The sequence below is a fragment of the Pinus tabuliformis genome, chromosome 3_2 (genome assembly GCF_031772625.1).
Source record: "Pinus tabuliformis cultivar Carrire ecotype Pingquan chromosome 3_2, CPIR1, whole genome shotgun sequence".
NCBI classification, from domain to species: domain Eukaryota; kingdom Viridiplantae; phylum Streptophyta; class Pinopsida; order Pinales; family Pinaceae; genus Pinus; species Pinus tabuliformis.
In genome coordinates, this window is record NC_142302.1 from 117062531 (window position 1) to 117078724 (window position 16194).

General features: G+C 38.6%; 1 protein-coding gene across 4 annotated transcripts in view; it reads left to right on the forward strand.

Moving 5' to 3' along the window:
- LOC149180092 (sterol 3-beta-glucosyltransferase UGT80B1-like) overlaps positions 1–16194 on the forward strand; it is a 392913-nt gene that overhangs the window by 93081 nt on the left and 283638 nt on the right. The gene's annotated exons all lie outside the window — the stretch shown is intronic.

Sequence of the window (16194 nt, forward strand, 5' to 3'; positions counted from 1 at the left end):
GGGAACAGTCGGAACTACCAGAACAACCTAGAAAGTTGACGCAGAGGTCAGAACTGCCCGGAACTGTTGGGAATAGAAGGAATTGCCAGAACTGCTGGAAACAACCGGAATTGCTGAAACTGCCGGAACTGTCGAGATAGGCGGGAAAGCTGACGCAAAGGGTAGAATTCGGAACTACCGGGAACAACTGGAATCGCCGGCACTGCCAGAACTGCCAGGAATAGTTGGAATTGCCGGGAACAACCGGAATTGCCGGGAACTACCGGAACAGGCAGAGCATTTGTCTCCGAAGGAGAGAAACATGCAAGGGACAACTAACTAACATTGGGACAGTTGTATGGTACTTAGCAGCAAATACACCAAGCATGCAATTTTACAGCTAGCATGCAAGGGACAACTAGCATGGAATAGCAAGCATGCTAAGGACAACAAGCATGCTAGGGACAACAATCAAGCTAGGGACAACAAGCAAGCAAGATGCAACTAGCACATAGGTCAATATGGCAACATGGTGCAGCAATGGCACATAATGCAGTACAATGATGTGTACAGTCATGATTAATGAAGCATGATGAGATGCAACATAGTGATGATGGGTGCAACATGGTGCAACACTGTGAGGTGCAGCATGATGATGAAATGCAACACACCGATAGGTGAAGGAGTCACCCTGAAGAATCAGTTGAAGCAACATCTCTTCAACTGATCTCATGTATCATCTTCTTAGAGATGATCTATGCTCTTATCTAGATAAATCAAAGTGTTGACTTTTGTTGTAGATGTACTATCTCTCTCTCTCTCTGCTGAACTATTGAAGAACATATAAGAAGAATTGATCAAGGGTTTGCACACATTGGGGTTTGTCCCTGGCTAGCGCCACATCTTGTGTCCTCTTATCTTGGCTTGTCTTCTGCGATTTATGTTTATGTTCTATCTGCAATTTACTTTAATGCTGATGTGATTGATAATATGGAAAAGATATTGAGCTAACTGTGAAAATTGAAATAAATTGTTCTAAGCATAGAACATACCTAAAATTAACATAGAGATATAGGACAACCCTTCTTATCGAGCTTGAGGGGCCTTGGCAACTCTTCGGTGGTTAACATGGTGACCTTGCAGTCGTCAGAGCCAGAGTCTCTGCAGCGCCGGAGGCATTGGGTGATAGAAGCGTAATAAAATGTATTGTTAATCAAGCCTAACCTGCTTCTTGTTAGTCTCCTTCCCATAACCTATCTTGGAGCCCAACTTCAAAATAGTTAAGGGTTACACTTAGACTAGGCATTTAACTAAAATTTACCAAGATCACTGCATCTCACATAGGTCCTATGACTGGCATATCATATAGCTTAGTCAATCATTCAAGCAACGGGTGTGCACCCGATCATTTGGTTCCAATTCATAAGAAGCGAGAATTTTTGACTCCATTAAGGCACTGGTCTCATAATAGAAAATCTAATTTAATCAATAATTTTGCTTAACCTAAACCACGTGGCTACGCCACTCATCCGTGTCTCCTAAGTAAGTTGATTTTCAACTTGCTTTCCTTCAGTTCATTTGATAGGGACTACCCCCCATAGCCTGCTGTTAGGAGATAGCTAGAACAAAGTGGGTGGGGATCAGAGTGGCAATCCCCATCCTGAGCATTATCGCGGTGTCTGTACAATCTGGGCGACAACAGTCCCAATAATCATGCTTTAAGGATTTGTAACAGGTTGTGAGGAAACAAGTCAAGATGACTCGTTAGGTGAATCACTATTTTGAACAAATTGGCTCATTGGCTCTTTGAAGATTGTAGAGGGGGACTCTATGCTGTTGTACTTGTTTCTCGTAGGTAGTTCTTGGCTGCAAAACTACGCCGAGAAACCAACTCGACTAGTCTTTAGGTTCAAGCTGGCCCTTGAACCAGAGGGGGCTCCCTCAAATGTCACGAGGCCTTTTTTAACACTGTTCACTGTCACTGGACAACAACCTATGGAGCACAATGGCCAAATCTATGATTTATTTTGGGTGGTTGCTGATGATTACACAATCTCTATCCATGAATAAATCCCTCTCTTGTAGAGTCCTTGGTCAAAGTGCCAACATCCAATTTGACAAAATAACATGATTTTTAAAGAATTTGACAGAAGAATATAAGAAAATACATGATAATTAAGCAGTCATACTAAATACTGTAAAGTTTTGTAGATGTTCTATGCTAAGAGCAATTTCACTTTTCTCACAGCAATCATACAAGTAGTTAAGCAAAATGCAGATAGAACATATAAGCAGATCTTACAGAAGACAAATCAGAAACAAGAAAAATGTGTGTGTTCGTTTCGGCGGTCAACAGGATGCTTCAACCAGCAAAGTCTCCTTTGGTCAGCCAGCCCAGATGTGTCACAAGATCCCTCCAACTAGTAGATGAGTCAACCCAAGTCAATTCTACAAAAAGTCAACGCTGTCCTGAAAAGTCAACGCAGGGGAAGCAAGCTAAAAGTCAACGCAGCAGCAAAACGGTCAACCCTTTGACCTCGATTTTTGTGCCAGATAGTACGGCCTTCAAAAATCGAACTTTCCACCAATTTTCAGCTTGATTGGACCAAGCGTTGACCAAAGTCAACGCTGGTCAAACTTTCTGCGAAACCCTAGCAGCAGAAAATCCGTACGGTCTGTCCTCTTCGTCCTTCCCACGTGTGGCTGAAATTCGTCCTCCAGGTAGCGTACTCTCTAAGATGAGAGAGGAAGATGTGAGTTGTGTTGTGATCAAATTCTCTCCAACTTTTCCTGTATATATATCCATCAATGAGGGTGTGTGACACATCTGTTGGGCATGTGAGCCTACATTACAAAACTGGCTGACCTTGCACATATAATTTATTAAGAATAATAAATTCACAATATAAGTTCTGCTCATCGGATTAAGACTATTTTTATATGGATTTTACACCTCTCAGAAAGAGGAATCCAACAAAAATATTAGCCTCTTAATCTGAGCATCAGAACATGGAGTTTGGACCTAGTTGTCCAAATTTAACTCTCCCTCTCAACTAGGGAGAACTCCATTTATTAGTGCAATCAACATCGTGAGTCATCCCGCCGAAACTTGCTTTGCTGGCTTCTTTATTTCAGAACAGAAGTGGGTCAGTCACAAAGACATCATTCCCCGACTGACATAATCAGTCCAGAGGTCCCAGACCTCACAAATCTTGATCCCAGATCAAGAGGTTGGACCATGCCATCCTAGATAGAGAGTACGGCAATCTCTGATGCGTCCATCAGTCTTTGCTAATAGTCTCTAGCTTTTCCACACCTCATTGGCCAAATGAGAGGTACTTCCCATGAGCCCTGAACTCAATGGGTAGGATGCATACGGGGCACAGATTAAATGAGTGGCGAACCAGCTCAATAATCACAAGGGTGGGGCAGAAGCATTATGAGTGCTTATAGCTTCGAGAAGCTATCCCCAAAGCCCCCCAGAGCTCCCAGAGCTCATCGTCCAACAGGACCCACATCATAGGGTCTTTCCACGACACCAAGACTCTCATGGAAGGTTAGGAACTTGACCTTCCCCAGGGGCTTAGTGAGAATATCCGCGACCTGCTCATCAGTTCCTATATGATCGAGCCTTACGGCGCCTCGCTGTACCATATCCCGGATAAAGTGGTACCTGATATCAATATGCTTGGATCGGTCGTGGAACACAGGATTCTCAGTCATACGAATCCCACTCTGATTATCACAGAGTATTACAGTGGTATCTAGCACATGTTGGAACAGCTCACTAAAGAGCTTCCTCAACCAAACTGCTTCACAACAGGCCATACTAGCAGCGATGTATTCGGCCTCCGCGGTGCTCAAAGCCACCGACTTCTGCTTCCTGCTCATCCATGAGATCGAAGCAGAACCAAGATTGAAACAGCATCCAGATGTGCTCTTACGATCCACCACACTGCCAGCCCAATCGGCATCAGTATATCCCGGAGTATCACACTCCCGGCAGTGTATCTCAGCCCATGGTTTATCGTGCCTCGAAGATATCTCAAAAGATTCTTGGCACCAACCCAGTGAAAATGATGAGGCTCAACCATCTGTTGGCTCAAAGTATTCACTGCAAAACATATGTCCGGACGGGTGTTCACTAAGAACATCAAAGCTCCTATGAGTTGACGATACTCAGTAGGATTGGCCAAGATAGGCCCTGCAGCGCTGCCACTCAACTTCTTAAAGTTGAGTTCCATTGGTGTCGACACGGGCTTACAGTCCACCATCCCAAATCTTTCCAGAAGCTTCACAATATACTTTCCTTGAGAAATGAAAATCTCTCCAGGTCTCTGCCAGACCTCTAGGCCTAGGAAATAGTGCATCAGTCCTAGGTCTTTCATCTCGAACTCAGCAGCAAGCTCCCTCTTACATTGATGAATGAGAGGGTCACCACCTGTCAGGAAGAGGTCATCCACATACAGCACTAGAATGAGAGGCTTTCCTTCCACAACCTTAAAGTAAAGGTTTGGATCAGCATTGCTTCGAGTGAAGCCCAGCTTCATCAAGTAACTATCCATCCTCTCATACCAAGCTCTGGGTGCTTGCTTTAACCCATAGAGGGCTTTCTTCAACCTGCAGACATAAGTGTCTCGATCTTGAACTTCAAATCCCAGAGGTTGTTCTACATACACCTCTTCCTTTATTGCACCATGCAGAAAAGCGGTCTTGACATCCATCTGATGAAGACTCCATCCTTGCGTAGCAGCAAGGGTTATGATGGATCGGATGGTGGTATATCGAGCCACAGGTGCAAATATATCGTCATAGTCAATTCTCAATCATCATGGATCTGCACCTCAATGACTGTAATGTTGCTCTCATTATACAGCATCACATTGCTACCCCAAATCAACAAGAATGACAGATCTAGTCTTTTCATTGTAATATACTCCTAGTGGAGATTCATATCTTCTTTGCTGTCTATGCATCATCACGCTGCATGCTACCCATGCTGCCTTTGCATCATCACGTTGCAACACTACAACACAGTCAGATCTGCACTAATTGAGGCTTACGATCACCCAATCAAGCCTCCAAATTTGCTCCCACAGGTTGCCCAACCATTTGATCCAAAACTGATCAAATTCCTTGACCCAACACAAGGCATAAATTGTTGTTCCAATCTGTTTTCGCTGCTGCTCCTAATTGTGACTGGTTAGGGCATCCATATGCTGCAACAGCCCTTAACCAAGTCACCAAACAACCTTCAAAAACTACGTGCTACCCTTGTATAAGTCCTCTGCATCCACGCTGTTGATTTAGGGCTCAATCTAGCCCCAAAACAATCCCACGCAATGCCTTTTCAGTGGGGTAAGGGCCTGCGGCCTACCACAGGTGGCTTCCTGTACCCACGGCCTGCTGAAACAGAGTTTCCAGCCCGCACATAATATTCAAATCAACCCAGAATTTTGTCTCCTTTATTGAGGCCTTTCTGTTGGTTAATTTTCACTCCAAAACAGTCATAGGAGTGACCTAAACGTCCCCTCTTCCTTCACTGGAAATGCCCTTACCTGCACCCAATAAAACAGAGATTTAGGGCCCAATATACTGCAGATTTAGGGCTCCTATTCTTAGCGTGTAAGGGCCTCTTGGGACAGCGTATGAGGGCTCTTTAGAATTGCGGATTCTCCTCTAGATCTCTCTGTCCACAAAACCCAAACGGGTGGAGAGAGTGCAGTGGTAGTCTCCCTCTTAATGCCAGCTTCTCTGCAGAAGTCTTTGAACTCATTTGACTCATATTCAGTGCCATTGTCAGTCCTCAAAATCTTGATCTTCTTTCCGGTCATATTTTCCACCAAGGCTTTGAAGGTATGGAACCACATGAAAGCCTCATCCTTCTTTTTCAAGAAGTATATCCAGGTTTTGTGAGAGAAGTCATCAGTAAATGTCATATAGTAAGAACATCCCCCCAGGGATGTTACAGGCAACATACCAGAAAGATCAGAATGGACCAGTTGCAATATCTCAGATGTCTTTGTGACACTTGAGGGGAAAGGTCCCCTTGTATGTTTTCCTTCAGCCCTTACATACACCTTTATGATTATTTCCAAAATCAGGCAGCCCTTCATGTTCATGATCTTATAATGCTGCCTATGCATCATCATCATGCTGTCCTATATATCATTGTCACATCACAGCCATATAAATCACTGTCATACAAGAATCACTTCCATACATCAAGAAACATTGTCCAAATATCACTAAAGTCGCTGCCCAAACATTATTGTCATAGGAACAAATATCTCTTCCATATATCATCTCCATTTGTCAAGAGAACAATATCACTGCTATGCATAACTGTTATAAGAGTAAGTGACACTACAATGAGTGCAGAAGATCACTGTCAAAAACTCTGTCATATTGTCATATTTCACTGTCATACGTACAGAAGATGGGGTCTGATAATAAGCCCACTTGACTACCCTTAAGCTCTTCCATATATCCATTTTTAAGACTCCAAAACATCTACCTTCTAACAGCCCTTGTTGTCCTTCTCAAGGGACTATACTTGGAGCTTTACCAAACATCTTCTTACAGCCCATTATACCAGAATTGCAAACTGTCTAATCTGGACCATAGTATCTGGCAAATTCATCATTATAAAAGACAAGCACATACCTGTGATAGACGTCATATTTCTGTCCACAACTACATTTTGACCAATGCATAGGACCCTGAAATTTCGGCCCTGGTTAGGGCTTTCTGTGGCTTCTACGACAGCCCACTATACAGCCTTCAAACCTCTTTAATTCCTACGTTGATGGTCAAGGGTACTGCGGCCTTCTTCCTGCTCCTTGCTGGGCCTCTCGGCCCTCTCAAAACAGACTTTTGTCCCATTGTAAAACTCAAAAACACTCAACGGCCTGTGCATAGAGAATAACCCTTGCATTTATGCTCAGAACTCCTCTTTACAAGCTCAGCTAGCCTCCTTCCTTACTTGGCCAATCAGATCATAAACAAAAGACACAGAAATACTCCTCTTCGCACTTTGGCCAGAGCCTTAAGCCTGCAGATACCTCTTCATTACTACGACTTGACTCTTCATGACTGCAGCCTCATGTCCTTATGACTGCGGCTTCCTTTACTGCCTAAACATATCCTCTACAGCTGTGCTGTATATCTTTCCGTTACAACGTATATCATTGATAGCGTATATAATCCTCTATGTACAGCGACACAAAGGCATCCATTGACTTTGATTAGGGCATGATTATTTCGATGATGATTGCTATAGATAGAGTTTGTCTTCACCTCAGCTCTGATACCATGTAAAGTTTTGTAGATGTTCTATGCTAAGAGCAATTTCACTTTTCTCACAGCAATCATACAAGTAGTTAAGCAAAATGCAGATAGAACATATAAGCAGATCTTACAGAAGACAAATCAGAAACAAGAAAAATGTGTGTTCGTTTCGGCGGTCAACAGGATGCTTCAACCAGCAAAGTCTCCTTTGGTCAGCCAGCCCAGATGTGTCACAAGATCCCTCCAACTAGTAGATGAGTCAACCCAAGTCAATTCTACAAAAAGTCAACGCTGTCCTGAAAAGTCAACGCAGGGGCAGCAAGCTAAAAGTCAACGCAGCAGCAAAACGGTCAACCCTTTGACCTCGATTTTTGTGCCAGATAGTACGGCCTTCAAAAATCGAACTTTCCACCAATTTTCAGCTTGATTGGACCAAGCGTTGACCAAAGTCAACGCTGGTCAAACTTTCTGCGAAACCCTAGCAGCAGAAAATCCGTACGGTCTATCCTCTTCGTCCTTCCCACGTGTGGCTGAAATTCGTCCTCCAGGTAGCGTACTCTCTAAGATGAGAGAGGAAGATGTGAGTTGTGTTGTGATCAAATTCTCTCCAACTTTTCCTGTATATATATCCATCAATGAGGGTGTGTGACACATCTGTTGGGCATGTGAGCCTACATTACAAAACTGGCTGACCTTGCACATATAATTTATTAAGAATAATAAATTCACAATATAAGTTCTGCTCATCGGATTAAGACTATTTTTATATGGATTTTACACCTCTCAGAAAGAGGAATCCAACAAAAATATTAGCCTCTTAATCTGAGCATCAGAACATGGAGTTTGGACCTAGTTGTCCAAATTTAACAAATACTTAATCAACCAAATACACAAGATGCGTGTAGAAGATTTCTACAACCAAACGGAACACCTTCAAGAGATGATAGAAGGCAACAATTAACAAATGTAGATGAATTAACTAAGACAAACAGTTCAGTTAATTAATCTCTTTAAATAATTATAACTTTGCAAGGGGCTTTCAGAGACATTGACACTCAATCTATTCTTACCCAGATCTCCTATGCTACCTTGAACATGTGCAAAAATAAGATATGAAAGTACTGGAAAAACAATAGGAAACTGTCAAAAACTGGAGCTAGAATACTTTAATTAGGAATTCTGTAATAAAAGTTTTACAAAGCGACAGGGTTTGGGCATCAAAAGCCCAACCCTTTTACATTACAAATGAAACAATATATAGAATAAATCTCCTTTAAACTGTTACAATATTTTTGGAATAAAATCCTAAACAATAACTAAAAATAAAATAATATCTCTAATTTATTTGCTGGAAACTTGGAGCTGTTTGCAAGTCTTTTCCTTTAACTTTTGAACTACTTAAACTGTTTGCTGGAAAACTGCACATTGATGCCAATTTGTTGATTTTTTGTTGCTAGGTGCCCTTTGAATGATGATAGCTCTGCCTCTAAATCTGAATAAGGACGACTGCTCATTTTCCTCCTCCAAATGCTAAAATCATGTCTATAATCTGGTTGACTGATCTTTTTTGCTAGGTGTCCTTTGAATCTCCAATGCTTGAATTGACCAATGATTTTATGCCACTTTTTAAAGTGCTTCACCATTGTCGTAAAAGATTTGGGAAGAAAATATTTTGATAAATATTTTCCAAATATTTTGCTTAAACTTGTAAATTCATATTTCTCTATTTTCATGAATTTCATAAACGAAATTCTCAAAATATGTCCTCAAATAATTGCATCTCGTAAATCCATTCATTGTTTGAAATCCATGTCTTGTGTTGAACTCTATGTCTTGTTTTGCCCTAAATTTATATGTTTACGAATAAATAAAATTCATAAACATATTTATAAAAATCATTGGTTGATTTCCTCCCCATGGATTTTAAAAACCGTGTCTTGTTTTGACCTGAATTTATATATTTATGAATAAATAAAATTCATAAACATATTTATAAAAACCATTGACTAATTTCCTTCCCATGGATTTTAAAAACCATGTCTTGTTTGCCATGGTTGGTAAAGTATTTTTTTACTTTCCCTTTTTACTCTTGTAAATATTTTGGATAATTATTTATCGAAATTTATGTCCCGTGCATTTTTCCTCTTTATACCATAGCAAAAAACATATTTTTTTTCTTTGTAAAATTTCGTTTTTACTCGGCCTCCTTTTACTTTCATCTGTAATCTCATTTCACACCTGTAAGTCTTCTTTTACTTCAGTCTCGATTACCATCCGTAAACTCGTGAAATTTCCTTTATCTCTTTTCCCACCACATTTCATAAAATTTAAATCAATATGAATATTGGTTTTCGGGAGAAATTGACGGCTGTAAAACATGGTAAAAATGTAGGTTAAAGGTTGAACCCCCGAAATCTATCAGTAACCATTGATTTAATTTTTCACATATCTCGAGCCATGAAGATTAGGGAAATTTAATGATTAAGTGCGGGGTGGGGACAAAAATCTAAATTTACTTTTTGACTTGGCTGACGTATATAATATGATAATAAATGTGGTTCCTACAGTTTTGAGTTTGGGTTTGTTATTTTTAAACTAAGTTTTAATATTTTAATCAAATAATTTTATAAAAAATATAATTATATATATTTTATAAAATTAAATTTGATTTAAAATAAAAACTATTAAAAATAACTCAGAGACATTTATAAAAACCTCATACACTTCATGCTTTAGCAATGGAAAGGGTTAGATGGAATGATATTTAAAGGAAGGTATTTGTCAAGGTAAGGATAAAATTGAAGGAAGGTGGCAAATAAATTTTATTTTTTTTTGTAACTTCCAGGGTGTCAAAATAAGTTACAACATAGGCTCCAACTGGGGACTGCTTCCCCCTGTGGGATGCAGAGAACCTAGTAGACCAACTACCTTGAATTTGTTGGGCATGGAGTCAGTTCATAAACTTGTAATTTGCAAATCTGAAACCATACTGCCTGCACTAATCCAGAGACTATTTCACACTGAAATTTGAAAACTGAAAATTGCTGAAGTGAAACAACTGACATTGCAAGTGGAAATAAGCACAACAATGCCTAATTCATTGGGCTATGGAGTCAATCAGTGAATCAACAATAAATTACTCCTTTCAATCCCTTGCAAGTCATTGCACTCAACCAAACCAAACTTCACACTGCAAACTTGAAACACAAGCTGAAACAACTGCTGATCTACTGCATTAATCAATAAATTGCAAACTCATTGATCTACTGCACACTGATTTTGAAAATGACTAATTCAATCCTACACAACCTCTACCTAAGTGAACTGAAAATCTGCATTGTTAGGTGTAATCAAATTTCTAGTGTAACCAAATGAGAATTGGATTTATTGATAGACCACTTTGCCAACAACTGAAAACTCAAACTCCACAGGCAACATAAAACTCAAACTCCACATGCAACATATACTTACATGTGAACTTGGACAATTGCATCCTCTACAAGCTTTTGAATTTTCTGATCATAGTAAAGAAGAGAAATACGCTACTGAATGCTACCATTGCTATGAAAAAGAAAAACATGCAACTGCATGCTATTATCATAGCCAGAGATGCACTTATCATTTTGAACTAGTTGAATTCGGAAACCAATGGAATCGCCATATGACAAAGTGGAGTCGCCAGGTGAAAGAAATGCAACCAATATCAACTGTCTAGTCTTTGTTCACCAACAAAGAGTAGATCTAATTGCGATCTAGGGAAAAATTTCTTCGTCAATTCGCTCCCCGGCAACGGTGCCAAATGTTGTACTTGTTTCTCGTAGGTAGTTCTTGGCTGCAAAACTACGCCGAGAAACCAACTCGACCAGTCTTTAGGTTCAAGTTGGCCCTTGAACCAGAGGGGGCTCCCTCAAATGTCACGAGGCCTTTTTTAACGATGTTCACTGTCACTAGACAAGCCTATGGAGCACAATGTTCAGATCTATGATTTATTTTGGGTGGTTGCTGATGATTACCAATCTCTATCCATGAATAAATCTCTCTCTTGCAGAGTCCTTGGTCAGAGTGCCAACATCCAATTTGACAGAATAATATGATTTTTAAAGAATTTGATAGAAGAATATACGAGAATACATAATAATTAAGCAGTCATACTGAATACTTAATCAACCAAATACAGTGGGTGCGTGTAGAAGATCTCTACAGCCAAACAAAACACTTTCAAGAGATGATAAAAGACAACAATTAACAGATGTAGAGGAATTAACCAAGACAAAGTTCAGTTAATTAATCTCTTTAAATGATTATAACTTTGCAAGGGGCTTTCAGAGAGATTGACACTCAATCTATTCTTACCGAGGTCTCCTATGCTACCTTGAACATGTGTAGAAATAAGATATGAAAGCACTGGAAAAACAATTTCTGTCAAGAACTTGAGCTAGAATACTTTAATTAGGAATTCTGTAATAAAAGTTTTACAAAGCGACAGGGTTTTGGCATAAAAAGCCAACCCTTTTACATTACAAATGAAACAATATATAGAATAAATTTCTCCTAAACTGTTACAATATTTCTGGAATAAAATCCTGAACAATAACCAAAAATAAAATAATATCTCTAATTTATTTGTTGGAAACTTGGAGCTGTTTGCAAGTCTTCTGCCTTGAACTTTTGAGCTACTTAAACTGTCTATTGGAAAACTGCACTTTGATCCCAGTTTGTTGATCTTCTGTTGCTAGGTGTCCTTTGAACGCTGATATCTTTGCCTCTAAATTTGAATAAGAATGACTGCTGATCTTCCTCCTTCAAATGCTAAAATCATGTCTATAATTTGATCAATTGATCTTTTTTGCTAGGTGTCCTTTGAATCTCCAATGCTTGAATTGACCAATGATTTTATGTCACTTTTTAAATTGCTTCACCATTGTCGTAAAATATTTGGGAAGAAAATATTTTGATAAATATTTTCCAAATATTTTGCTTAAACCTGTAAATTCATATTTCTCTATTTTCATGAATTTCATAAATGAAATTCTCAAAATATGTCCTCAAATAATTGCATCCTGTAAATCCATCCATTGTTTGAAATCCATGTCTTGTTTTGCCCTAAATTTGTATATTTATGAATAAATAAAATTCATAAACATATTTATAAAAACCATTGACTGATTTGCTCCCCATGGATTTTAAAGACCATGTCTTTGTTTTGCCTTGAATTTATATACATTTATGAATAAATAAAATTCATAAACATATTTATAAAAATCATTGACTGATTTCCTTTCCATGGATTTTAAAAACAATGTCTCGTTTTGCCATGGTTGGTAAAGTATTTTTTTACTTTCCTTTTACTCTTGTAAATTTTTTGGATAAGTATTTATACAAATTTATGTCTTGTGTATTTCTCCTCTTTATACCATAACAAAAAACATATTTTTTCCTTTGTAAAATTTTGTTTTTACTCATCCTCCTTTTACTTTCATATGTAATCTCATTTCGCACTTGTAAGTCTTCTTTTACTTCAGTCTCATCTACCTCAGTCTAATTTTTAATTAGCCTCCCATTCGTAAACTCATTTCATAAATATATGAAATTTCCTTTATCTCCTTTCCCACCACATTTCATAAAATTTAAATCAATACAAATAATGGTTTTCGGGGGAAGGGGGGGGGATAGGTAGTAAGTGGTTTGTGGGGGGGGGGTTGTGGGGGGGTCGAATAGGCAAGCCCCCCCCGAAATCCATCAATAACCATTGATTTAATTTTTCACATATCTCGAGCCATGAAGATTAGGGAAATTTAATGATTAAGTGCGGGGTGGGGACACAAATCTAATTTGACTTTTTGACTTGGCTAACATATATAATATGATAATAAATGTGGTTCCTATAGTTTAGAGTTTGGGTTTGTTATTTTTAAACTAAGTTTTAATATTTTAAATAAATAATTTTATAAAAAATATAATTATATATATTTTATAAAATTGAATTTTATTTAAAATAAAAACTATTAAAAAAATAACTCGACATTTATAAAAACTTCATACACTTCATGCTTTAGCAATGGAAAGGGTTAGATGGAATGATATTTAAAGGAAGGTATTTGTCAAGGTAAGGATAAAATTGAAGGAAGGTGGCAAATAAATTTTATTTTATTTTTGTAACTTCCAGGGTGTCAAAATAAGTTACAACAAATGCAATAGTATATGGCACAAGTCTACGATTGATAGATAGATAGTTTGAAACTTTGAACAAGATGGCAGTTTCATAACAAATTCAAGGGGAGCAAAACAGTTGAAGGATTATAGATTCACAAAGGAAGGCTTCTCTTTAAGGGAAGCACATACAAGACACAGGTCCACAGTTACAAGAAGGCTTCTCATCAAGGGGAGCACATGTAGATAATGGGTCCACATGAAGCAAGGAATTTCTCAGGGGGAGTAACCCTTTGCCATTGAACTCAAAGGGGGAGAGAAAACCTGAGAAGGAGATTGAAATCTCGAGGAGGTGAAACATGATGTCAGGGGGAGTACGTGTGTTGCCATCAATGACAAAGGGGGAGATTGTTGGATGATGTTGTCATTGATGTGAACCCATGGTGTTGACTGGGTTTGACATTGACCAAAAAATTAGTCATTGATGTCAAATGGTTAATGAACACTTGTTAGTAATTGTCAGATTACATCAATATGAAAGTTATACTATTGGATGGTTGAAAACCCAAGTCCTAGGATTTGGGTTCCTTGGACTAAGGATGTACCCTGACTTTGTTAAGGGTTTTTGGTAGATCAAATCATTGAGATTGTCGGAGATCTATGTCATTAGATTCTCCTCGAAAAAAGTTTCTGTTGATATGTGGTATGCCTCGAGAGGTCTCCTGGTTTGAGAGATATTGACAATTGAAGTTGGTGACCCCAATTTCTGGGCTAAAATCCCAAGGGGTAGTGACATAACACCTCCTCCTACGGTTGTCAATATATGACACTGTTTATCGCTGTAATCTCACCACACATGAGTTACATGACTTAAAGAACCAAAGACGATAAGCCAAGCATTGACTTCACAACTAGGTAGGACAATATGCACTAAGCCAATCATTGACTTCAAATTTCAGTAGAGCTTGAGGCAACACATGTTATATTATTATTATTATTATTATTATTTCAAAATAATTAAAGATCCTAAAGTTTCCTCCAATATTCAATACATTGACCTAAGGCTTTTCAAAACATATTCAACATCTTAAAAAGAAGCTTATGCCCTTAAAAAGGTGTCTAATGTCTCCTCCAACTGTGAAATATGAAGCCCTCCCACATTCTATAAAAAGAACCTTATACATCCTCCTTAGCACATTAATTTCACACATATTATCATGATTACCTTTGTAATTTTTGGCCTATCTGAGGAAGCATATTTTGTACTCCTTAGGTAGATAACACAAGAGAGAGACTTGGATTAGGGCTCAATGTTCCTATTCAGAAATTCGGTTTGGGTTCAGTAGGTGATGATGGCTCCAGGGCTTGACTATCTAAGCAATAGTGTTTGCACATATGTTGGTAGCCCTCCTTGGGCCTAGCTTGAGAGCTTTGAAGGCGGGTCATAGGGATGACCTTAGGCACTTGGGTTTGTGCCTTTATTTGATAGCAGTGCCAGACGTTTGCGGCATTATGAGCAATTTTGTATAGTGCAATAGAATGATGTGTTTACTGCTTCATGAACATATGATGCTTATTATTACATGAGCATTGTAGTACAATGACCATTGCAGGTTGATTAGTTGGGTGCAACTTGAGTAGTGTTCAAATGTGCAGTGATAGTGATGTGCAATTGAGCAGTGACTTTGATGTGCAACATTGTGCAGTGATCAATTTGATTGTGTAGTGGTCAGTGGCTATTAGGATTTCACAGATATACAACGTCTTCTTTACAACTTTACCATATCGATTCAGAGCACAGGGGGATCCAATTTGAAAATTGTGAAACTTGATCTACCGACTTTTTGGGGTGATTGGAGTCACCTTTAGGTTTTGGCTTGAGAACAATTCAGGGCAGTAGGGTGGTGCTAGGGAAAGTTGGGGCTCGCACAAGGCATTGTGGCTGATAAACTAATAGGGCAGTGAAGCATCCTTTCCGACAACAATTGGTAAACAGAGTGTTGGGGTACTCATCAGGTTGTGGCCTGATCTACAGGGCATTGGGGCGTCCTTCGAGTTGCAACAGGGTATTAGGGTTTAGTAGCGTCCTACAGGTTGTGGCCTGTGAATTAGGGGGTTGACGCATCCTTTAGTTGTATCTGAAATCTTAATGTGATTAATATTTCTTTTAAAGAGAGAAGAAGACAATTATTAGAGAAGTGTTTGGTGGTTTTTTACCCGGAGGGGGTTTTCCACCTAAAATCTTTGTGTCTATTGTTTTATCTTCCTGCATTGTTGTATGGTGTTGTCTATTGCTGATTATTATTTATAATTGTTGAAGAAGAACATTAATAATAATTGAAGAATAACTAATGCTCTGAAAAGGATTAAAAAGTGCTAATTGCTAAGAAATATTGATTCACACCCCTCTCAGTATTGCCAACAACTTAATTGTCAATTGAGCTTGGTTGTTGCTGGCACTTGGGCATTTTTCTATCCATGGAATCCACTAAAGCAAGTTCCAAAATTTTAGTCCCATAGAATTTCTGACATTAGCCTAGATTTATTTTGTACATACATATATTGCTGTATTCTTATTCCCATTCAACTACTGGGGAAAATTTAGTCCCAAAGAATTCCTGATTTTAGCATAAATTCATTATTTACATACTTATATTGTTATGTTGTTTCCCATTCAGCCATTGGGAGATGTTATTATGTATCCCATTGTTAACTTCTTGATCATAGAATGTAATTTACTGTTCAGGCATTCTCACCTCTGTTTTTGCATGAAAA